Source organism: Antechinus flavipes, chromosome 3 (genome assembly GCF_016432865.1).
Source record: "Antechinus flavipes isolate AdamAnt ecotype Samford, QLD, Australia chromosome 3, AdamAnt_v2, whole genome shotgun sequence".
NCBI lineage: Eukaryota > Metazoa > Chordata > Mammalia > Dasyuromorphia > Dasyuridae > Antechinus > Antechinus flavipes.
In genome coordinates this window covers 26,865,974-26,891,081 of record NC_067400.1, presented here as the reverse complement: position 1 = coordinate 26,891,081, position 25,108 = coordinate 26,865,974, and the positions used below count along the sequence as shown (strand labels likewise).

At 33.8% G+C, this 25,108-nt stretch overlaps 1 long non-coding RNA gene across 1 annotated transcript; it reads right to left on the bottom strand.

The window, feature by feature from the left end:
- Positions 1-970: 970 nt before the first annotated feature.
- LOC127552854 (uncharacterized) lies at positions 971-24,446 on the bottom strand. The gene is made up of 3 exons (XR_007951595.1): positions 24,257-24,446; positions 16,834-16,899; positions 971-1,778 (listed from the first exon to the last, which is right to left on the bottom strand). It is a non-coding gene; the product is annotated as an uncharacterized LOC127552854 (long non-coding RNA).
- Positions 24,447-25,108: the final 662 nt, after the last annotated feature.

Sequence of the window (25,108 nt, the reverse complement as noted above, 5' to 3'; positions counted from 1 at the left end):
AAGCATTTCCTCTTTAAAAAAAGGGATTTAGTTGGGACTAAAAGAACTCCAGAGAAACCAGGAGGTACAAATAAAGAGGGAAAGCATTCCACGAATGAGGGATGGTCAGAAATGCCCAGAGCCAAGAAATGGAGTGATTTGTTTGTGGAACAACCAGGAGTCCATAGTTACTGGATTGGAGATTATTTAGTGAAGAGTGAAGTGTGAGAAGATTGGAAAGGTAGGAGGGAACTGGGTTAGGAAAGGCTTTGAATGCTAAGCAGAGGATTTTGTATTTGATCATGAGAGTATTTTATATTGGATTTGAGACCTGTAGAAGAAAGGTTCATTATGATTTGTATAGGGGAAGAGCTTTATTTAGTTGTTCTGTCATAGATCTGAGTCTTGAGCAATAATTTATCTCTATTTACTCTCCTGGAATGTTTGTGAGACTCATCTTTAGAGTCACGGTTAAAAATTATTTTTGCAATGTATTCATGTTGTTTAATGGATTTCTATGTTTATACATAGCTTAAAGTTACCCCTGAATATCATATGTTGAATGATTACAATTAAATATATCTCATTCTTTGCCAAGGAAAATTATCTACCCATTCATGTTGAGACTGCTAAGTGTCTATTGTCCATTGCTGAATCCATATTCTAAAAGAGATACTACCTTGAGTTTGTGATGTATTAAAAAAAAAAAAAGACCATAGACAAGAGAATCTAAATTTAGGGCCCTTCGACTTCTAAAAATAGTTTTTATTATATTTATTATTTATTTACAACATTTATTATTCATGAATATTTTGTTTATTATATTTTATTATTTGTTATATATAATTACTATAAATTTATATAATTTATAATGTTTAATATAATTTAAATATTTATTATATTAAAATGTACTGATTTTCTTTTATAACCCTATGTATTTTATTTTATGCATTTAAAAATATTATTTTGAGGAGATACATGGGCTTTGCCATACTGCCAAAGTAAGTCCATGATCTACAAGAAAAAGTTCATAATAGCTGTCAAACGATATGTTGAAAGTTTTGTTGATGGCTTTTGTCTTTTATACTCTAGGCATTTTCTGATATAATAGAGAAATATAGCTAATAAAAACTGAGACAAAACTATACCTGACAGCAATATGTTTGGCACCTCTTATATTCTATAACTCTTTTGAGAGATTAAAGTATGTTTTACAATCAAATCTCTGCAGTCTTTTTTTAGTGTGTGAATTGATGTTAAATTAAGATATCTTAAGAGCATTTATAATTTGGGGATCATTCAATAGCTTGTTTTCCTGGTTTTGTTTTCTTTCCTCTGCATCATTTCATACAATTTCCTTATGTGCCCAATTCCTAATATTCATTATGGAACAATTGCATTTTATTACATTCATATTTGTTATTTGGTTGTTTACATGTGGCTGAGTCTTCATGATCCCTTGGAGCATAGCATGTCAGGTCCTTCTATCCTCCATTACCTCTTAAAGTTTATCCAAGCTCATGTTCATTGCTTCCATGACACTATCCTCTTCTCCTTTTGCCTTTGATCTTTCCCAATATCAGAGTCTTTTCCAATGAACCCAACTTCTCATTATATGGCTAAAGTACTTAAGTTTCAGCTTCAGTATTTGATCTTCCAGTGAATAGACTGAATTAATTTCTTTAAGTATTGACTGATTTGATCTCTTTGTTGGCCAAAGGGCTTTCAAAAGTATTCTTCAGCACCTACAATTTCAACATGTCGGTTCTGCAGTGTTCAGTTGTTCTTATAGCCAACCTCTGAAAAAAAAATACAAACAAACAAACATAGCTTTGATTTATACAGACCTTTACTGGCAATATGATATCTCTGCTTTTTAGTATGCTATTCAGATTTGCCATAGTTTTTTTTATTTGCATATCATATTTTTATTTTAACCATTTCCCACTGATGGGTATTTGCTAGTTTGGAATATTTATAACGTTTCCTTCAATCTTTGCTTTCCTTGGATATTGTGTCAAGTAGTGAAATCACTGGATCATAGGATATTGTTGCTTGTATTTAATTTCAAATGTTTTTCTAGAATGTTTAGATGTCTTAGATCATAAATCTACCAATAGTGTAGAAATGTGTTTGTCTTCCCAAAGCTCTACCAACAATGACAATTTCTCTATTTTTTTATATTTGCTAATTTCATGGATGGGAGGTGAAGGCTCAGTTTACCTTGTTTATTGTTCTCTTGGGTTTTTTTTCTGTGTGTGTGTGTGTGTGTGTGTGTGTTTGTGTGATATGAAGCATTTTATAGGTATTGATCTTTGCATTTCTTCTTTTGAAAACTGTTCAGGACTTCTGGCAATGTCTTTATCAGAGAAAGGCTCCTATAGTTTATATTTAAAACAAAACTATTTTCTTTTTAAATTCTCTAAATAGCATTAATTCAGTTCATGCAAAAATAATTTTTATTTTACATGTTTGACATTTTATATTTTGTCTCTTCTGATCATTTCTGGAATCTTTTTTATTATAATATCATTCTAAAGCTATAGATGTGCTATCTGCCTCTTTTTTTTCTATCAAAAATGTTATATGGTTTTTATATGTTTTTGTTCCTTTATCCACTTAAAATTTATTGTGGAATACTTTTTAGTATCTTGATCTAAGTATATTTGCTGTCAAATTGCATTTTGATTTTTTTTTCAAAAGTCCTTGCAGTGTAGAGTGCTCTGTCTATATACTTGTGTTATTGTGTGTGTGTGTGTGTGTGTGTGTGTGTGTGTGTGTGTCCCTTAGGTTCTGTTTTGGGTTTAGTAAATATGATGATATGTGCATTTACTTACTAATTTTGTCCTTTCTACATTATAATCTATTTGTATTTTTTCAAGTCAGTATTTGTAAATCTTATAATGATTTTTGTCTTTCTCTCTCTATCCCTTGTCTATCTCTGCCTGTTTCAATCTCCCTCTTACTCTGTCTTTGTTTTTGTCTCTTTCTCTCCCTCTTTTTTTTTTTTTCTTTTGGTCTCTTTCTATAATGGAGTCTTTCTTTTTCTCCTTTAGACTCAGGTTTTTGAGTTTATTGAATACTAGGATCATACATACATTTACTTCTTGACTTGATTAATTTTGCCTTTCCTACTAATCTTTAATCAGTAATAAATTGTTTTGATGGTTTTTATAATATTGTTATATATCTGGTAATATAAAATCCTTTCCTAATTTTTTAGTCATTATTCCTCTTATAACTCCATAAAATTACATTTTGTTACTATTTTTCTTAGTTCAATGAAATAACCTTTTCATATTTTGATAGCTATAATATTAAATCTCTTAATTAACTTAGTACAATCATTTTTATTATATTTATACAAATCAAAATGTAGAATTGATTATCTTTTAAACTATTTAGATCTTTATTTATATAGTCTTTTTATAGTTGTATTTGTAGATATTTTGAATGTAACTATAAATCTTTATAATTTATATATGCATTTATGTTTATAATTATATTATAATTTATAAATTACCAAATTTTTATAATGCATTTATTTTTATGGGAATTGTATTTTATAATAGGTTCTCTCATCTTTCTGTTTTTCTAAAGTTCAGTATGCAGGAAATATTGAATATTTTGTGGATTTGGCTTGTGCCCTATTATTTTATTGAAGTTAGCAATCACCTTATTTAGTTTCTATCATGATTCTCCAAGATTTTCTAAGTAAGTCAGAATATTATATGCATATAAAGTAACTATGACTAATCTTGGATATTTAAATGCTTTATTTCTATAAATTATATTTCAAGTATTTTCTCAATAATAGTAGAGAGAAGGAATCTACTTGCTTCCTTTCTGTACTTATTGAGAAAACTTCTAGTTAATCTTCATAAATAATATTAATAATTGCTTTCAAATATACACCTTTGGTCATAGTAAAGAAAGTCCTTTCCTGACTCCTGTCCCTCCCCCAACACCTCAGCCCCATGATTTTTCTTTTTCTGTCATATCTTTCCTGTTATGGTTACCCTTCTCTTTTCAGAATATCCTATTCCAAATGTTGATTACTCAACATTAGAAATGAGTGTCATGAGGGGCAACTAAGTCATAGTGGATAAAGCACTCCTGAAGTCAGGAGGATCTGAGTTCAAGTGTGGCCTCAGTGCTTGACACTTACTAGCTCTGTGATCCTGGATACATCACTTCATCCTGTTGGCCTCAGTTTACTCAATAGTAAAATGAGCTGAAGAGAGAAATGGTAAACCATTCCATTTCTTTGCCAAGAAAACCCCAAATGGGCTTAACAAGAATCAAATGTAACTAAAATGACTGAACAATGAAAATCAAAATTGTTCATTTTACTTTCAGTGATCCTCTCTTTTTTTGGTTATAAATTCTTTCCTTATCCATAAATCTGATAAGTATAATTTTCAGTGTTGTCCTAGTTTACTCATGATATCACCCTTTATATCTAATAACTTATCCATTTTGACCTTAAGTTGGTATACAGTGTGAAATGTTGGTCTATGACCAATTTCTGCCAAACTACTTTCTAGTTTTCCCAGCAGTATTTGTTTCAATCTGTTTCTATTTGATTGAAAATTGTTTCTAATTGTGTTCCTATAGTACCTGGGTTTGTTTTGGCAGGTAGAGTTCCAAATATTTTTAATTGCTTACAATTATTTTAAATGAAACTTCTCTTTCTATATCTTGCTATTTAATTTTTTGGTGGTATATGGAAACATTGATGATTTATGTGGATTTATTTTATATCCTGCATCTGTTTTTGAAGTTGTTCATTGTTCAACTAGTTTTTGAGTTGATTCTCTAGGGTTCTCTAAGTATACCGTATCATCTGCAAAGAGTGGTAATTTTGTTTCTTCACTGACTATTTTTATTCTTTCAATTTTCTTTTCTTTTCTCATTGATATAGCTAAAATTTTTTAGTGCAATATTGAATAATAGCTATGATAATAGATATCCTTGCTTCATTTCCCATCTTACTGAGCCTTCAAATTTATTCTCATTGCACATAATGTTTGGTCTTGGTTGTAGATAGATAATACTTATCATTTTAAAAAGTTCTCCATTGAATCCTATCTTTTTTAGTGTTTTTAATTGAAAAGAGTGCTGTATTTTGTTAAGGCTTTTTCTACATCTGTTGATGTTATTACATGATTTTTATTGTTTTGATTACTCACATGGTTAATTATGCTGTTGGGTTTATAATTTTGAAGCAGCCCTTCATTCCTGATATAAATCACACATGATCATAGTTTATAATCTTTGTGATTGTGCCATAATCACCTTGTTAGTATTATATATATATATATATATTTTTTTTGCAATTGTGTTCATTAAGGAAATTATTTTATACTGTTATTTTTTGCTTTTTGTTCTCTATAGTTTAGATATCAAAGCCATATTTGTGTCAGAAAAGGAATTTGGAAGAACTCTTCCTTTATCTATTTTTTCAAATAGTTTATATAGTATTAGGATGAAATATTCCTTGGATATTTGGTAGAATTCACTGGTAAATGCATCTGGTCCTGAAAATTGTTTTTTAGGGAGTTCATTGATGGCTCATTTATATTATTTTTTCTAAGATACGTATTCTATTTCTTCTGCTAATCTGGGAAGTTTATGTTTTTATAAATATTAATCTGTTTCACTAAGCTTGTCAGTTTTTTCTGGCATTACAATTAGGCAAAACAAGTCAATAATTGCTTTAATTTCATCTTCATTGGTGGGATATTTACTTTTTTCGTGTTTCATACTAATTATTTGATTTTCTTATTTCTTTTTTAAAAATCAGATAAATCAATGGCTAAATCAACTAGGTCCTAATTTTATTTATTAGTTCAATTAACTTTCAATTTTATTAATTTCTCTTTTGATTTTCAGTATTTTCCTTTTGATATTTAATTGAGGATTTCAAATTTATTCTTTTCCCAGTTTATATTGCAACATGCCCAATTTATTGATCTGATCTTTTTTCTTTTATTGATGTATGCATTTTGATTTAACATTTCCCTTAAGTATTTTGATTTCTTCCCACAAATTATAGAGTATTGCCAATTTGTTGTTTTTCTCTTTAATGAAATTATTGTTTGTTTTTAATATTTGTTCTTTGACTCATTTATTTTCTAGTTTTACATTATTTGATTTCCAAATGATTTTTAATCTTTATTAACCTTTTCTAATTTGATTTTACTGCATTACGATCTAAAAAAAGTATATGTAATATTTCTGTTTTTCTGCATTTGATTTTAAGGTTTTTATGCTCTGTGACATGGTCATTTTTTGTGAAGGGGATTTTTACATCTGAAAAAAGTATACTTTTTATTCTCACTCAATAAAATTATATTCATTTTCTTGAATTTTTTCTTGTTTATTTTATGGTTAGATTTATCTAGCTCTATGAGGGGAAAGTTAAGGTCCTTCACTAGTTTAGCTTTTCTTATAATTTCCTCCTGTGATTCATTTAACGTTTCCTTTAAGAATTTAGGTGCTCCATCAGAGAAATGCAAGTAAAGACAACTCTGAGGTACCATTACACATCTCTAAGATTACCTAAGATGACAGGAAAATATATGACGAATGTTGGAGGAAATGTGAGAAAACTGGGACAATAAAACATTGTTGGTGAATTTGAGAACTCATCCAACCATTCTGGAGAGTCCTTAGAGTTATCAAGTTTGATCCATCAATGTTTCTAGTAGGCTTATATCCCAAAAAGATCTTAAAGGAGGGAAAGGGACCCACATGTGCAAAGATATTTGTGGCAGCCCTTTTGGAAATGGATAGAAACTTGAAATTGAGTGGATGTCCATCAGTTGGAGAATGGCTAAATGAGTTTTTGTATATGAATGTTATGTAATATTATTTTCTATTAGAAACAATCAGCAGGATATTTCAGAGAGGCTTGGAGAGATTACATGAACTGTAATGCTAAGTGAAATGAGCAGAAATAGGAGATCATTGTACATGGCAACAACAATATTATAAGATGATCAATTCTGAGGGACATGGCCCTTTTCAACAATGCAATGATGCAAGCCAGTTCCAATGATCTTGTGATAAAGAGAGCCCTCTATACCCAGAAAGAGGACCATGGGAACTGAGTGTGGATCATAACATAGCATTTTCATGTTTTTTTGGTGTTGTGTGCTTGGATTTTATTTTTTCTTCTTCACTTTTTTCCTTTTTTATCTGAATTTTCTTGTGCAGTAAGATAATTGTGTAAATATGTATGCCTATATTGGATTTAACATATATTTTACCATGTGTAACATATATTGGGTTACATGCCATCTAAGGAAGGGGGTGAGAGGAAGAGGGGGAAATTTTGAACACAAGGTTTTGCAAGGGGTCAATGTTGAATAATTATCCATGCATATTTTTTTGAAAATAAAAAGCTTTAATAAAAGAAAAGAAAAAAATAAAGAATTTGGATGTTCTGCCATTTGGTACATATGTTTAGCCCTGATATTACTTCATTGTCTATGGTTTCCTTTTGCAAGATATAGTTTCCCTGCGTATCCCTTTTTATTCAGTATATTTTTGTTTTTACTTCATTACCATGCATGTAATTTTTTTTTTTTTTACTTCAACTGACATAAAATGGATTCTGCTCCAGTCCCTTGTTTAACTCTTTGGTTGTTTCTTTCTTTCAAGTGTATTTTTTGTAACAAAAGTTTGTTGGATTCTAGTTTGTAATCCATTCTGCTATCTTTTATTTTATGGGTGAATTCATCCTATTCACATTCACAGTTACAATTGCTAATTGTAAATTTCCCTTTATCTATTTTATTCTGTTTATTCTTCTCTGTATTATCGACCTCTTTAAAGTTTGTTTTTCTATTGAATATTGTTTTCTTTTATTTATCTTCCCTTTTGTTATCTCCCCTCTCCATTTGCATTATCTTTTCCCCTTCTATTTTTCACTCACATAATATAGATTTTTTTTTTTGCCAAATGAGTGTGTGTGTGTGTGTGTGTGTGTGTGTGTGTGTGTGTGTGTCTGTGTGTCTGTGTACTCACACTATCAATCTATCTGTTTACAGACAGAGAGGGACACACAGATACACATGCACACTCACACTTACACTGTCTTTGAGCCAATTCAGATATGAGTGAGATTCGGACATGGCTTGTCCTCTCCTTACCTCCACTATTTTTTTCTCCATTCTAAATGCTTTCCCCTGTATACTTCTTTTATGTGAGATAATTCCCCTCCCCCCATTTTTCTTCTCTTTCCCCCAACTTTTATTATGAATATTAAAGCATATGAAAATTCTCTGACCAGAAGTAATAGGCGTGGTCCTAACATTAAAACTTTATGTCACCAGAAATAAGGACTCTTAAAAAGGAATAATAAGATGAGTGGAAAAATCATACCAATACAATTGAGGCACTGATATAGGGTAAGTGATTTGGAACTCAAAAGACAGAAGCAGAAGAAAATTAGAGGAAAAAAGGTAAGAATGTTGTAAAAACAAAAACATATTCAGATCCACAGAACCGATCTTGATAAGAGAATTTATAGAGCTAGTTTGAGGATAATAGGCCTCTTAGGAAAGAATGATGAATTAAAAGTCTGACTATCAGACTTCAAAAAGTAATACAAGAAAACTGGCCCAAAGTAAAAGATACACATTTATTTTATGCCAAATATCGATGAATAGTTCCTCTCTTCACTGAGAATGAAAACTCACATTTAACTCCTAATGAAATATAATGGGGAGCCAACATGCAGGAGTAAAAAAAAAAGTATTCAACTGAGCTTCAAACAACTTAAAAATGATGCTTCAATTCAAATTCTGGAGTGACAGAGTCAAAAAAAAGGTCTGATTGAGACATTCTTCCACCTCAGGACAATTTAGGAGATTGTAAAGAGAGATCTGTGAGATGGGAGTAGAGGCTGGCACTGTATCTTGCGAAAGTCATTTCATCTTTAGGGTCTCTACATTTTTTAATTTATAAAATAAAAGGGATTGGTGAAATCTCATCTATAATGGTGATGTAATATTTCTAGAGATCATAAAAAAACTTGGATTTATAGTTAGGATTAGAACACAGATCTTTTGCTGCTTCTTGATTCAGTGCTCTCTCTGCTTCTCTTGTTGATGATAAAAATTTAGTCTATTTCTAATTAAAACACGGCATCTTTTATTTTCTGTTTCTTGGTGCTAATTTTGTGACAATAGAATGATAAAATGCCAATTAACATTTATTTCATCAAACTAATTTTTCTTTCAGTAGCTTAAAGTCCCTGGATCTCTGACACATGCAGACAATACTGTACTATATGGGATAATGAGAAACAGGACAGTCCCTCAATAAATAAAAACATACACAGGAAACCCAGTCCGCATTCTCACTTTTCATTCACTGATTCCATGGATTGTTCCACCCTACTGCCAGAGTCTTTAATGAGCAGCCATAGAATCCACACCCTCCTGCTAGGAACATATATGATATGAGAAAATAATAGCTATAACATTTCTCTAGATTCTAAAAGCTACAGCTCTTGCTTACATCAAAGCATCTGCCTCCCAACAATCCTCTGAAGTGAGCAGTCTGATGACTGTTATACATATTTTATGGGTAAAGAAAATGAGTCTTAGAGAGGCTAATTGGCTTGTTAATAGCCACATGACCTAGGATAGCTGGAACTCAAACCCATCTCATCTTGTTAGATATCTGAGGTATTTCCCATTACAAGTTGCCTATAATGTGATTTTCTGTACATTTGAAATCACACATTAGAGCAGTTTTCAGGAAGGCCTTTATTTTTTACTAACTCCTAAATAATGAATTTTTAGTGGAGAAAAGAGTCTTTTTTTTTTTTAGATATGCTATAAAATGACTGACTGATTAGAATGATATGCACACCTATTTGTATTTGTGTCAAATTAATTTTTAAAGTTAATTCTTGAATACATAAGTTCATTTTAACATAGGATTTGTGAATTAAACAGTAAATTCTATAGAATTTTTTCATTTCTCTTCCAAATTATACTTCCGATTCTCCAGACTTTCTTTACCTATCTGTCCAAAGAAATCTCTTCACCCTGGAAATTTACTGTACTCCAGAATTCCTCTCAGTCCAGGGGAACCTGGTTCTCATCTGAACCTCCATTTTAATGATGGCATCCAGGCTGGCCACATCTTCATTTCTCTCCAGGTCACACTCTTGACTCTTTAGATTATCTCAATTATGCCAGTACAGGTTACCCACATCTCTTGATTTTCAGCTTACTTTTATTCATTATCTTTGTCCATCAGAATATAAATACCTTGAGAGCAGGAAGTATTTTTCTGTTTGTATTTTTATTCTTGTGCTTAATGTAATACAGGCCATAAGACTTCATAAATGCCTGTTTAATTAAGAGTATTATATTGGACTAATATCTTGATCTTGGTTATTCAATCCAGTAATTACTCTTATAAGCAAATAAATGTAAGTCTGGGAAAGTTTTGTATTTATTTGAATATATTATGTGTGTGTAAATATGTGTACACATAATACATATATATTTCTATCTACATATCTATAGCCACATAAATACATATACACACACAAAAATCTAAACATATGTAAATGTAAATAAAATATATATGTAGATGTTAATATAAAAGTGTATAATTATAAATATATTTACCTTCTAAGCTACACTCCTGATTCTCTGGATTTTCTCTGCTATGATATAGAAACTTTTTTTATCCTGGAAGCTCATTGCACCTCTGGACTTCACACATTGAAGGACTCCTCTGCTCTGAGGTAGCTTTTCCCTCTGAGTCACTGCCTCCTGCTAGAACCTCCATTTTATTTTGTTTTTCATTTATTTATTTATTTTGGGTAAGGCAATTGAGGGTAAGTGATTTCCCAGGATTAAATAGCTAATTAATGCCAAATATCTGAGGACAGATTTGAACTCAGTTTTCCTGACTCCAGAGTTAGAACTCTATCTACTGTACTAGCTCTCCTTAAATCTCCATTTTTAGAGCTATTAATTAATTATGTTTTTAAGAGCCTTCTATTTAACACCAAAAAGTCAGCATTTTAATACAAACAGGATCGATCAGAGGAAGGTTCTGAATCCCAGATCTTATAGGTTCATGGGTAGATCTCTCCCAGTATAACTATGATTAAAGTGATCCAGGGATTTTTTTCTTACTCTGCTCAATTCAGAGGACGATTGAATTATTCCTTGCTGAATTTTTTGAGTATTTTATTTGTCTTATGGAATCCTTATTTTCTTCAAAGTTCAATCCATATGCCACCACATACATGAAAGTTTTCTTGAGCTTTCTAACAGTTATTACCTTCCCTTTTTAAGTGTTTTGCATTTTCTTTGTATATATGCATATACATATATGTAATGTATAAATTTACTTGTATACCCACCTACACTTACACACACACACACATACACACACACACACACACACACACACACACACCAAAAAAAACTGTGTATGCAGAAAGAAGCAATACATAATGAAGTGTGATGTAACAATTTTCCTTTCTTTATACTTGCTTTATGGTTGGATCTGAGATTTTATATAGCTTATTTTAATATTATTCTGGAACTTAACTAACAGTAAAATTAGAAATAAGCAAGAGTGAACTGATTTACTCTAGATGATAAAAAGCAGGTAAGATTTTTAGAGTGGTTGCATTACAAGAGTTAAAGACCTGAGTTCTAATCCTCTCACATAAACATACTGAGTGACCCTGAATAAGTCATTTGACCTCTCTCAGCCTCAGTTTTCTTATCTGTATAAAGGAGAAAGTAATAGCACCTAACACCCAGGGTTGTTGTGAGGATAAAAAGATATTATTTATATAGCACTTTGCAAATATTAAAGTGCTATTTCAATGCTAGCTCTTACCGTTAAAATTCTTGCTTATAGTTCAACAGAGAGAGGAGGATCTTTTTTAATTCAATTTAAATTCTACAAACATTATTAAAAGTCTGCTATATGTAAGTCACTGATACACAAAGACAAAATAAAACTATTCTTTTCAGGACCTTTCCTTCTACCAATTTTACTATTTTGACACCATAAAAACAAAGAACTAAATTCTGTTCTCATCATATAGTTGGTGAAGCCCATCAGACAGAGGGTGTGTAGAGAGAAGAGAGCCCTAAAGGAACCCCATAAGTAGGTAGATGATACGGATCATGATACAGCAAAGGAGACTGAACAGGAAAAGAAAAGGTGGTAGAGAGCCTAGAATAGGTCATGTCACAAAGATCTAATATTGGGATTTCTTCTAAGGTTTGTGATTTTCATTTAGGGAAAACATACTGCAGAAAGGTAGAATCCCATTGACTTATATCTGATGCTAGGTTAAGAGGCAGAAAGATCAGAAGCATGCTTTACCACCAAAAATGAGCAGAATTTAGACAGCCTCACCAAGAACTTCCCTCTGACTAGAGCCAAACAGCTCAGGGATAAGGATTAGAACCATGATTTTGTTGACATAAGGATCTCAGAGATGAGGACATTCTATTAATTTTGTGAGCATTTTCTGCCCAAATTATGCTTCTGGGGACTTAGAAGAGCTCTGAGAGATGCATTGACTTGCCTGGGATGACACAAACAGGATCTATCAGAGAAAGGTTCTGAATCCCAGATTTTGTAGGTTCTTGGGTAGATCTCTTCCAGTATAACTATGATTAAAGTGATCCAGGGATTTTTTTCTTACTCTGCTCAATTCAGAGGACGACTGCATTATTCCTTGCTGAATTTTTTGCGCATTTTATTTAGCTTTGAAGTTTGTATCAGTTTTATTCCTAGACTGCTAGATATGTCTTCTCTTGGACTCAGCAGGTGAGGACCACATGCTTATTAAAAGCCAGTCTCCAGTCCTTTGGAGTTCTTGCTTTGTATTGTAATAAAGGGAGAATGCAGGCCTTTGATACTTGGGGGGAAAATGATTTTCCTTTTGTACCATGATTCCCAGAGGGAATTCTGCCATTGTTATGACACTTCCTGTGTACACAGAGTTCCCGAACAAGTTTGCTGCACTCACACTCATACCCTAAAGATAGACAGCAATTTCTAAGACTTTAGGAGGTTTCTCATATCTTTTCCAACAGCCTCCCTCCCCTCCAAAGTTTGGTTCCTTCTGTTTGGCTTTGATAAAAATGGGTTCTCTTTGTTTGTTGAATAACTTCTGATGCTATGGTAACATTCATTTGCTTGGTGAATTTTAAATCTGGTAATGCAAGTGAACAAAAGCAAAATTCTTTCCTTCCCTTGCAGGGCGAATAAAACAGTTCTAAAGAAGACAGAAATGGGGAATTCTATAGAGAAGGGAAGCAAATCCATTTAGTAAAGTTCATGAAACCTCAGAGCTGATGAAAAGAGTTAGTTTAGGAAGTCTACACTCTCATGTTATACTAACAGAAGAAAGTGTCCAGAGGCAGGAAGGAAGCAGTCCTACTGACTTCTGTATTGGTCAGAGCACAGCTAGATTTCTGGGATGGATTTTGGTATTCGCATGTCATGGGGACACCGAGGAACTGAAGCATGTATGAAAGAAAATGAATGGGACTTAAAAACAAGTTACACAAGGATTTGTTGAAGGAAGGTGAAATGATTAGCCTGTATAGTAGAAATATAGGTGAGAATTGTATCAATGCAAACTGAGGGACTTCCAGAAGATGGGAGCATGTTCTTGTGTGAGTGAAGCCATTGATTTTGTTACGCTTTATAATTCTTTCTCTCTCTCTCTCTCTCTCTCTCTCTCTCTCTCTCTCTCTCTCTCACACACACACACACACACACACACACACACACTACCCCTGTATCACTAGCAACATCCTATTCTTTCCACATTACCCATTTTTCCCTTGTCTGAGGAACAATGAATCTCCAGGGTTCTCCTTCCCATAATTCTATGAAAACAACATTTCAGCAAAAAATGAGAAACTGATTGCTGGAGAGTGTAGGGGAATGTCATATATGAGGGGTGAAAAAAAGCACAAAAAACACACATATATGACATATTTTATATTTATATATGCATACACACATGCACACATACACATGCATGTACAATTTCCCTTCCAAGAGTCTGTTTATTACTTCATCTCTGTCCCACAGTATGTTTTTTTTTAAGCTTCTCTAGGGATTCTGCCCACCAATTGTTAAGAAGAATGCCTCTCTACAACTCTCAGAGTAAATTGAAACAATTAACAGTAACATAGTCCTTTGAGACCTTGGAATACTGAAATACGAGAATGTGAAATAAGATAGGTAATGGCTTCATTTAGTGGGAACTGGGCATTCACTCAGCAATGTTTAGCATTTATGATTCACCATTCATTTGGAGCTATTAAAAAAGTGTTGATTAGTTGGTCTAATAATTATGGAATAAAGATAACACAATAACTTTAGTACACAACAGCCAAAAGATAGTAACTGCTGTCATCATCAAACTGTATTTTTTGAGGATTTAAGATATCTATTGCTGATCAAAATCTCTCACTTATTTTCTTTAAGGAAATGGTAATTGATTTTTACATAGTAACTGTCAATTCTATAGCCAAATCCAAACTATTGCAATAAAAAGCTCCACTTTATTAAGTGTCTATTATAATCAAGATATTGAGTTGTGTTGAAGAAGTAAAATTGAAAGGAAAACTAGTTTCTGCTCTCAGAGAGATTACATTCTATTAGATGAAATAATATATACACAGTCATGTATAGGCCTGACTATTTGAGAACTGGCTTAGTTTGTGTTTACAGATTATCACTGATTTAGAGTGACAAGAAGTCACTCTAGACTACAAATGCTACACATGAAGAATCTGAGTCTGAGAGAGGGTAAGATGCTAGTCTACATACACTCACAGAGTAAAAAGAGCTGAAGTTTGAGCCCACCCACTCTAATATTGAATTTAGAATCCTTGCACTATACCACAAAAATTTTTTGATACTTAAATATTTCCAATACAAAAGGAAAGTTTGGGACTGGTAATCAGTGATCCTTAGTGTACCCAAACTATTTAGAAAGCCTAACTAATATTAAGAGTTTGATTATTCTATTTGTCATAAACCATTGGCTTCAATAGTGACCCTTTTATAATATTCTCTCTAAATCTCAGCCTTGGAAGGGACTTTCATTGAATTGAATTCATCTGGTATTAAGAATTCCCTTACATTTGCATTAATTACCACACCAAGGCAAAATTTTGCCAGGATATTCCTTTTCCTCCCCATCCTGCCCCTGGCCAAATATTAGCCTTAACAATAGATTGGTCAGAAAGGTGGTACCATTGAAATCATTTCAAAGTTTTCATTTACAAAAAGATATTTCAGGTAGTTTGTTACCAGGCACACATACATGGTAAAGGTAAGAATCTGGCTAAGTGAGATGAGAAAAATGATCTTTTTTTCTTGAGCTTATTTTTGTTCTTAGGTCTTTTTTCATATGGGAATCAATAAAAAGAGTTGAGAAACTGGGAGGGCTCAAATTCAGAGAATTCAGGCAATTTGTTGACTACAATAATCAGAAAATGAGCAGTGAGCCACAAGGAATTTCTAACCTTAAATTAGAGTTAGACCTCTGACAAATGATGCCTTGGTGACCAGGAAATATAGGTATAAAAATACTGGATATTGCTCTCTGTTCAAAAGAGCTGAGAACATTTTGGCCAAGGTTAGGAGAAATAACATCTAGGTGGTACAATGGATGAGGTGCCAGAACTGGAGTCAGGAAGACGCAACTTACTGACCACAAATCTGGCCACTTATTGGTTGTGTGACCCTGAGCAAATCATTTAACCCTGTTCACCTCAATTTCCTCATTTATAAAAGGGCCTGGAGAAGAAAATGGTAAACCAATCCAGTTTCTTTACCAAGGAAACTCCAAATGGGGTCACAAAGAGTTGGACATGACAACAAATGACTAAACAACAACAAAGAGTAACAGATGAATTCTTTTTTGTGAGAGGAAAAAGTCACTGAGATTTTTTTCTCTATAATTTAATGACTATCTGTATTAGGATTTTGTTTTTCAAAAATGATTAGGAAATGATTTTCTTCTTTTAAAATAAAAGGCAAAAGAAAAATGTCAAAGATCACTCCTTCTGTAAGAGAGAGAGAAAACCTCATTTATGAATTCTCATTGAAATCAGAATCTGGAACCAGCAAAATCTTTCATAACCTGCATAGTTGAGCCAGAAACATAGAACCAGCAGATCAAGGTCAACTAATGAGGTTAGCTGAGATCACCACTTGTCAGAGGCCACATAACACAACTCCATATCTAGCAGACAGTATGTAGCTTTAAAAATATGAGCAATACAGGAGGTGAGAAAGAGGCAAAATAGGTGGGAGCAGCACAGAAGTATATCCAGAAAACATCAGTTATCACATAATATATGAAGCATGAGTTTTCTTTCCATGAGTCTATGCTTGCTACATGTTCCCTATATGTCTAGGCCTATATACATGCTCTTTGGTCATATATGTTGTCTATGTGCATTGCATGTTCTTCCATAATTTCATTGTGTAGACCCACCCTTAATATTAATTTATTTGAGGCAACATATACAGTAGGCAACAGTTTATGGCAGAAGCATTTTATCTCTTTCTTCCTGTGTTATTCCATTAAATGTCCTTGCTTTGAATGAATTGTACCCTCTGGCTTAATAGCAAATAGCAAACATCATTGTTGGGGGTTCATGAGATATATGAATAGATACAGACCACCACAATACCATTTATCTGCAGAAACAGTGCCTTGTGGTTCCAAATGCACATTGGTAGTGCCCCCAGTTGCTACAGATAAATCAATACATCAAATTTAGAGATAGTGGATTGGAGTTTAAATCCTACCTCAGATATTTAGTAGCTGTATGAGTGAAGAATTCACTTAACTTCTCAGAATTCCATTTTCCTCATCTAGAAAAATGCAAAACAAAACTTATGTTACCTGGTTCAGAAGATTATAGGAAGAAAATATTTTCTAAAACCTTAAGCTATATAAACATGAACTAATTATATCATAGATAATTGCTTTGGGGCAGGGGTTCTTAATCTGGGGTCCATGAACTTGGCTGGGAAGAAAAAGTTAGCATTTCCTTTGATTATTTAAAATTTAATTGAGGGATTCAAACACTTCCCCAGACTTCCAAGAGCCAAAAAAGATTTAAAACCTCTTATTTTAGGATATCAAAAAACTTTTTTTAAAATAAATTGACTATAAAATCAATGATCTGCTGGGAAAAGAGGTCCAAGTCTTCTTTCAAAATTTCATAAGTCCATATCTATTAGTCTCGAAATAACTTGTGCATTCAGAGTAACATTTCTAGGCCTTTAACTTGAAGGTTGTCATGGAAGGTCAATAACAAAGTGTAATACCATTTTCTATGCCTATTGTTATGTTTGTATGCACAGACATAGTATTTAAATAAATTCCATAGAGACACAATATGATTCAAGAGAAAGTTTCCAATCAGCTTCCAAGGTTAAGAAACTCTCTATTAATTAAATAATCAACAAATATTTATCAGTCAGTCAGATAACCACTATTTATTAAGTACTTGCTATGTGCTTGGTATTGTGCTAAGAATTGGTCATACAGAGAAAGGCAATAGATAGTCCATGAAGTGAAGGAAAAACCTTAGGTAATTCTCTAAGGAAAATTTCTTTCTTTCCTTTCCCTTTCCCTTTCCCTTTTTCTTTCCCTTTCCCTTTCCCTTCTCTTCCCCTTCCCCTCCCCTTTCTTTCCTCTCCTCTTCTCTCCTTCCCTCCCTTCTCCCCTCCCCTCTTCCCTTCCCTTCCTTTCCCTTCCCTTCCCTTCCTTTCCCTTCTCTTCCCTTCCTTTCCTACCTTTCTCTTCCCTCCTTTCCTTCCCTTCTCTTCCTTCCTTCCCTTCCCTTTCTGCCTTCCTTCCCTTCCCTTCCTTCTCTTCCCTTCCCTTCCCTTCCCTTCCTTTCCCTTCCCTTCCTTTCCCTTCCTTTCCTTTCCCTTTCTTCCCCTTTCCCTTCCTTTCCTTTACTTCCTTCCTTTTTCTTTCTTTCTTTCTTCCTTTCTTTCTTCCTTCCTTCCTTCCTTTCTTTTTCTTTCTTTCTTTCTTTCTTTCTTTCTTTCTTTCTTTTTCTTTCTTTCTTTCTTTCTTTCTTTCTTTCTTTCTTTCTTTTTCTTTCTTTCTTTCTTCCATCTTTTCTTCTCCCCTTTCTTATTCTTTCTTTTATGTCACTATTATTTCTCAATGCCTTCCAAAAAAAGAATCCTTCCTTGTAACAAGCAAAAGAAATGAACATATTAATGATGTCTGAAATAAGGACATGCTATTCCCCACTTTTAGTTTACCACCTCTCTCCTGAGAGGCAGAAGGTTTCCGTTAGTCCACTGAAGTAGTGCAGAGTCACTGTTGTCTTTCCATGTTGCTTTCCTTTACGTTATTTTGATCACTTGTTCTTCTGGATGATGAATTTACAAGTTCAGCCTCTCCTTATGTCCTCCTCAAAAACCCCCTCATTTATGTAGATACTTCACAATTATGTTAAGTGGACAAGCATTTCATAACTCAGAACACTATATGAATGGAGTAATTATTATTACCCCATGTTATGAAAACTACATGAAATAAGGTACAGAAAAAACAGTTAGAAAGGTACAAAATGTGTTATACATGCAAGTTATTGCTGTCTTTTTTGCTGGGGGGTAGGTGGGAGCAAATTTATCCTAGAGCTTTGGGTCAGATTGTATTTTTTCAGAAAAGAATCTTATAATCCAATCATGGGCTCTCAGTCACTAAAGGGAAGGAGGTGGAAAAGTAGGGATCTCATAAAATTAGAAATGAAAATAACGACTGTACCTAAAAGTGTAAACAAAAGGAAGAATGTTGGACTGCAGAAGGTTATTGCTTAAGCCTGCTGAGAAGTGAGTTTTGGCATGGACTCTCACTTGGCTCACTATGAAACACACACATACACACACACACACACATACACACACACAACTCCCTATGATTAAGAAGCTTTGTAACTGTCACTTTCAACATGTCACTATTTCCCAGAAATGTAGGGAAGTTTGGGGTGGGGTGAGAGGAGAGAGTAGGCACGCCTCAGCTTCCCAGATAGTCAATGTCACAACCTCAAGGTTTTGAAGAGGTGCTCCAGACACAAAATACACACAGTGTCAGTTCCAGGATTGATGGGGAATGAAACGCTCCAGATCCAAGTTGCCAAGTCCACATTTCATCTTGATTTAGAAGACAGTTATTGTCTCAGACTGAAAAGAACCTGAGGGATTATTAAGAAAATATGTATTGGGGGGTGGGGTGGACAATTGGGCAATCGATCTCTTGTACATGCTACAGCAGTTGATTTGCTGTGAGGTGGCCTAAAACCTGCTATCCAAATCTAGTAGGCAAGACCTCCATCCCCTGGTTTCAAAAGCAGAGGAGGGAGAAAAAGGGTTGGAAATTCTGCATGGCTGAGTTGCTGGATTGGACTTTAGTGCTGTAGAGTTTAATGGGGCATTGGGATCTGTCACTGGAAAGATAATTTTTTCAGGCTTTACAATAAACTTCTGTTTCTATCATATGACTTTGATGCCACAAGAACTTGGCAAGTGACTATAGAGACTTGCTGGGAATGCCTATAGACACATTTAAAGCATCTCATTTAAACTCAGCTACAGGCTTATGAAAATGAAGGGACAGGTCATTAATGAAAATTGGGAGTTTTCTGTCCCTCACTGATTTAATCATCATCCATTTTATGGAGAACATTTGAGCGATGACATATTTTTTTTTCTTTTACTGTTTAACTAGCCACAATGGCTGCAATTTTACTTAAAGATTCTATGGGAAACAGACTAAGGCCCAGGGCAGGAAGCCCTGGTGGCTTAGAAAGGGAAGGCTGCAGTTTCCCATGTATGTGATTGGCCTTATTCTATCATTTAAACATCTGCAAGCAAGACAAACTTAGTCTCGATGCTTAGCTACAGATGGTGTGTCCAAACCCATTAGATGACTCCAATCTCCTGCCTGAGAGAAAGGGAAAGAGAAAAAAGAAGTCAAAGTAGTTAGATTTAAAGGTCATCATCCTAAAGGACCCTTTAGAGTCCTTTGCTCTAGCTGGAGATTTTTGGCTCTTTAGTGAGATTTAGATATATGTAAACCTGAAAGATGGAGAATTGGGGGACAAGTTAGAGATTGTTTCATATTAATGGAAGGAGAAGAAGTCATCTGGCTCAACCACCTTTTTTTAATTAATAGGGAAACTAAAGCCCAGAGAAGTTTAGTGATCAGTTAAGTTAGGATTTGAACCTGGGTTCTTAAATTCCAAACCCAATATTCTCCCCAAATTTGATTGATCCATTTCTATGTCTGGGTATCACAATCTATATGATGGTTATGAAGGAAGTGGTGGGATTGGAGGCTGGCTGGTGAAAATCTAGTTATGTGAGTATCTGAAAATATTTCCTATGCAATTTCTACATGGTGAAGAAAAATCTTTTAATTGACTTTTGAGGCAGAATCTTTGAAATGCAAAAGGTAGTAGTCAGGTATATTGAGTTTCCTTCTTTGGCTATATTTGAATGAAAAGGAGGAACTTCCTCTTTTTCTATGAGGGTTTTTAGGTAGAGGAGAGTCCTCCCCACCTAGATGATATAAGTCCATGTCTCTGTTTTTTTCTTATGTTTGTTCTTTATGTCTTTAGGTGAAGGAGTGTAGATCAAGATGTAGTAGTATAGATGTAGAGTGTAGTGAAGATGGAATGAAGAGTAGGAGAGCTACAATGGTGTAGAAGGTAGAATTCATGGCAGAGCTTAGTGTCTCAAAAGAGCCAAATTGCTTCACCTCCAAGGAGTAACTTGCATAACTCAGTCCAGCAGTGAATTGACCTGGCATGTCTCTTAAGCAAAAGGAGAGGCTCTATTGCCTTGGCAATTGAACTTGTTTGGATCAAATGATTTATAGCAACTTCTTTAAGTTTGAGCCCACTCCAGGAATTGAAGTGGTAGAAGGCAAATAATTTTATGGTTTGAAAGAATGTGTTTGTCCTTTGTTCTTGTTATATCCTCTCATCAAATATACCTTTGGGCAAAGTAATTGGTATTAATTGCTTATTAATAATATCAAGGATTCAACTAGTTAGTGGGGTGTTAATCATGAATATTATTAGTGATATTGAAGAGATATTAACTAATATTGAACAATTACTATTCAAGAAAAAGCTCTGGGATGGGGAATTGAGCAGATATTATTAAAAGAACCCCATCTTTTGACCTTCATCTTGAGACCCACAAGGACATCTCAGGATTCTAGGGAAGAGAAGGGAAATAGAGAAAGAGCCTTGTTCTCTGTGAATCCAACTTGCCAGTGCACAGGTAGGCTGAAAGAAGTCAAGATCTTTAGTACAAGGGGATGATGTCTGCCCTATCTATCTCACAGGATATTGTAAGAATCCAATAAAATGGTAGAGAAGAAAGTTCTTTCAAAAATTTAATCACAGATCATCTGAATTTCAAGAACCAAAAGAGAGAACAATGATCATTTATTCATAGGATTATTGAATTTAATGTGGGAAAAGACCTTAGAATAAGATGAGACTACCTTAAAAAAGAAAAACTGAGACTCAGGCAGGTTAAAAAGCTTGCCCTTTCTCTGTTTTCCTTGTTCATTCCTCTTTTCTGACAGGGGCTGTTCACTCTTCTGACAGGGACTTTTAACCTTAAAAATGTTAATTTTATTATAATTCATTTTATTTTTAATGCTATGTATTTATTTTATTTTCTCAGTTTACTGCATTACATACTTGAAGACATAACTTGAAGAAGATATTTATTAACTTCACTCAGCTACCAAAGGGAACTTTAATTTTGGCATAATTAAGATGCTGTATTTTGAGATCATTCCCAAAGTTCTATCCTTAGCTTCTTTTCTTTCCTTATTTTTTTCTTGTCTGTCTGTCTCTCCAAAATAATTTGCTTCAAATATTACCTCTCCATTACGAACTTCCCAAACTCCCTCTTCAACCCTGAAGTCTCTCCCAAATTCTATATCCACTTCTCTATCTTCCTCTGTGAACTTCAAACTCAACATGTTCATAAGTGAATTAATCACTTTTCCTTAAAAATCCACCTCCCCTGATTTTAATATTTTTGTCTGTGACATCTGGTCACAAGGTTTTAAAAAACCTTGGGATTATCTTTAATTCATTTTGTTTTGGTTTCTTTTGGATCTTTCATATTTAAGAAAAAAGAAATTGATTGGACCTATCATCTCCATACTAAAAGGCATTCCTTTTATAAAGACAGAACACCACCTGTACTCCACAAATAGTAGAGAAATACCTGGGATACTGAGGGCCTATGGGATTTGCTTACAGTAACACAGCATGTGATAGAGGCTATATTTAAGACCAATTCCTCTTAACTCTGTGGTGGCCTCTAACCACTAGGAAGCACTATCCTTAGGGCGTGTCATCTCCCCTTGTAACTCCATGAGGACATTGAAACACATCTTATACATATTTAAGCTTTATATCTAACTCCTCTTGCTCTCATCTATCACTGGGCACTGCAAGAAAGTCACTTAAATGTCTGTTGAATTTGAATGGTTTGACAAAAGTCATATAGACTTTAAATAGCCTGATTTGCAGTTTATTACTATTTCTACTACATGGAATCATGTGCCAATATGTCAGCAATCTGTTTTTTATTCTTATATGAGAACTTGTTCTACCAAAACAGAATGTAACTGTTCTATAACTCAGGAAGTTTTAGAGATAAGCTTGCGATTCAAAGGTTAAGTGCTTACTTTGTCATTGGATACATAGCTAATGTCAGAGGCAAGATCTGAATGCATGTGAAGCCCACTATCTACCGCTCCATCCAATCACTTCCTACTATGTTCTGTTAATGCAAAGTATTATAAGTTAAAGCCACTTTAAGTGATAAGAGAGAAGAGTATTCCAGTGATTTCCATTTTTAAAGTATAAAATCAGCTGATCTCCCATGCAATTGCATCATACTGGATACAAAATTCATAAATTCAGATCCTATAATTTTCTGTATTTGAGTCTCTTACTATATTTTCTGCTGTTGTATAATTCTGAGCTAAAATATCCTGAAAAACATCTTGTGGTCTTTAAGTCTTGAGGAACAAGATGTAAGTCATTTGAAGCCTTTATTCCAATCTTCTCTTCTTACTTTGAGCAGGATTTTCTGATAATGAGAGAACACAGAGACCATAGAAGCTATTGATTTTGTAATTCTAGATTCACCCTCAATGTTGAGCACAAGTTGTGGTTTAGCATCGCTCTGACTCACTGCCTCCTAAGACAAAGATGAAATGTGTCCAAAAGGCTGCAAACCAGGCAGTGTACTTTACATTCTTTTTTGTAAAAAACTCTTAATACACTGGAGAAATGTACTTATTATTGCGATTAAGAGTAGTTACACTTTGCAGTGACCTAGAGGGGAGATAATTGTTTTAGTTTTAGTTTTATGAAGGGAGGTTGCGGAAACACCCTGGGTTAATACCCCCAGTTTAATGGGGTGCAAGAACTGAATGGTCCAATCATTCTTCACTTCCAATTATTATGGGTAATGCTGAACTAAGTCTTCAATGAAATTCCCCTGGTTTTAAAATTCATTTGCATTTTTGTTTCTGGGAGTGCTAGATAGTGCATGGGCTTAGAGTCAGGAAGACCTGAATTCAAATATAGCTTCACATACCTACTGGTTATGTGATTTGGAGCTAATCATTTAACCTCTTTGCCTCAGCTTGCTCATCTATAAAATGTGGATAATAATTGCAACTACCGTTTAGAGTTTTTGTGAGGATAAAATGAAATTGTATTTGTAAAGTGTTTAGCATAATAATATGTACAAAACCAGTGCTTAATAAACATTAACATTACTTTTTTTTATTAGGAAAAAAGCAGCAGATATCTGAAAGAGTCCTGCCACATTCTTTCTCCCTCCATACCCCATCTTCCTCAGCTATATACATACTAAACTACTTAGACAAACTTTTATCTTAATGTTCAGAAGGCATGTTTCTATTGGCAATGATGAACATCATTAGAAATGAAACTGAAAAGCATTGCAATCGTTGAAAATACAAAGGCCAGATTTGTTCTACATGATTTATTCTGTTGTAATTTCTTCCAAAGGGCCATTCCCTCCCCCACCCTCCATCCAATAAATAATATCCTTGGGAAATCCTTCAAACTTTTTTTCCCCTTATAGACAACTTTCAAAAGGAAAATAGAGACAGTAGGCTTTGCAAGTTTACCTAAGGTCCGAGAAAGGAGCCACACTGGAGCCGTTTTTATTCCCCAGGAAAGCAGGTTTCTTTTCAGCCAACATGACAAAGGACAGGCTGTGCTACTTCAGCATGTCCAGGAACTTTGTACAAGGAAAACCTCGATGCTTCTTCAGGATTTGATGTGAAACATTAAACACCAGCTATCTGAGGAAAGTGATTGTCTGGTCTCTTTCACACTGATCTTGTTGATTACAGTTCCTATGACTACTTCAAGGCAGTATTAGGATCAGCCTCAATTAGTGGAACACAGATATCTTTACACTGAAAGATATGCAATGTGCACCTTAATCTCTCTCTGTCTCACTGTCTCTTTTGTCTCTCTATCCTTTGGTTTCTTTCTCTGTATCTCTCTCTGTCTTTGTCTTTGTCTCTCCTTCTCTCTGTCTGTCTCTCTCCATCTCTCTCTCTCTTTTTTTTTCTGTCTCTCTCTATGTGTGTGTTTCTGTCTGTCTGTCTCATTCTTTCCTTACTGCAATATGTATTGATTTTTCTATGTAACATATTAGTAGTATATTTCTATCTATATAATAGATAATAGTATGATATATTTCTATCTGATATAATATAATAATGTAGTATAATAATATAATATATAACATCTCTATCATATGACAATATAATAATATGACATTATATAATAATATATCTCTACCTATATGTTAGAGACAGAAATACTGCATATGCATACTGAAGCAACTTTCCTCATTGTAAAATCTATCTGTAGATATACCTATATAGATATAGATAGATACATAGGACTGAGTAAAGGAGTGAGTTTATTGATTGCAATATATATAAATATAGAGAATCTAGATCTAT